This window comes from Eulemur rufifrons, chromosome 28, assembly GCF_041146395.1.
Source record: "Eulemur rufifrons isolate Redbay chromosome 28, OSU_ERuf_1, whole genome shotgun sequence".
In the NCBI taxonomy this organism is placed as follows: domain Eukaryota; kingdom Metazoa; phylum Chordata; class Mammalia; order Primates; family Lemuridae; genus Eulemur; species Eulemur rufifrons.
Genome location: NC_091010.1, coordinates 1,813,414 through 1,814,772, shown reverse-complemented (window position 1 = coordinate 1,814,772; position 1,359 = coordinate 1,813,414). Strand labels below are relative to the sequence as shown.

The following is a 1,359-nucleotide window of genomic DNA, read 5'->3' as shown; positions in this document are numbered from 1 at the left end:
TACTCTAGTCACAATGGCATCACAAATAAAGAAATATTCAGGAATAAATTTAACAAAAGAAGTGTAAGAACTTTACATTGGATTTTTAAATGCTAAAAGAAATTTCAAAATAAATGAATAAATGGAAAGACATCTAATGTTAAATGTTAACAAAGCTCCATATTGTTAAGAACAGAAAACTCCATAAATTGATCTACAGAGTCAATGTATTCCCTGCAAATTTTTTTAAATTGAACTGACACTTTATCTTTACCATTAAGGTGATGGTATTATATCTTTTGAAGTCAGATGGCATATTTCTGAGTCCATTCTCGAGCTATTCCGTCGTAATTTCTCCTATCCTTTCTGCAGATCTTCGAAATCTCAGGAACCAAAGGATGATCGGGGTTGGGGTCGCACAACACGGAAACAGATGGATGACGACACTTCGGAAACGGTCAGTGCGGGCGACCACTCAGATCTAAGGAAGTGCAGACAGTCGCTTCCATTTCTGTTAATGTCGGAGGGTGAACTCGGTGGTGAAGGCGATCTTGGGTGGTTTGAAGGCCTAATCGGGTGGCAACTGGATCGTGAGGAAGAAGAACCCTCCTTGGTAGGAGCTGTCATTGGGCCCCATTAGGGTCGCCTGCCAGTGGAGCATATCGTCCCCCGACGGCCCTGCTGAGCCCTGGGCTGGGGGTCGCCGCCCGGTGGAGGAGCTCCTTGTCGACGGCTTTACCGCGCTGTCCGGAGCTGGGGACTCTGCTGTCCTCAGGCTGCGCTGCCGCCACCCCGCTGGTTCCAGACAGCCTGGCCCCACCGCTTGCCCTGGCTCGTGGGGACCCGCTCTGTGAGGTCACTGAGGCGGTGTTGACAAGGCGGTGTGGCAGCGCCAAGGATGCGTCCCATGGGGGCGGGGGCGCACTTCAAGTTGTCAACTGCATTTTTTATGGAAATCAACAAGCTTACCCTAAATCTATACTTGTGTGCAAAGGAAACCAGAAACCACAAAACAATCTTTAAAAGGAGTAACAGTAATCAAAGCACGTAGTAGCAGAACGAGGATAGATGCAGGTAGACCAATGAGGAGGTTTAAAGGTTCGTTAACAAACACAGTCATTTTGAGAAAGGGGTCAAGAAATTTGAGAGGAAAGAAAAGTGTTTTGAACAAATGATGCTGGTAAAATTGAATATGGAGATGCAAAAGGGTAAATGTGGACCCAAATTTAAAACACACGTGATAAAAATATTGAAAAAGATTGTATATCTAAATGCCCAAACTAAAATATTCCTAGGAGGAATAGTATTTTATTGTGATCTTGAATTAGGCAAAGATTTCATACATTTTACACCAAAAGAATAATGAAGAGAAAATTTGAT

At 43.9% G+C, this 1,359-nt stretch overlaps 1 pseudogene; it reads right to left on the bottom strand.

The window, feature by feature from the left end:
- Positions 1-284: 284 nt before the first annotated feature.
- Positions 285-640, bottom strand: LOC138376394 (ubiquitin-conjugating enzyme E2 D2 pseudogene; annotated as a pseudogene).
- Between the last annotated feature and the right edge of the window lie 719 nt (positions 641-1,359).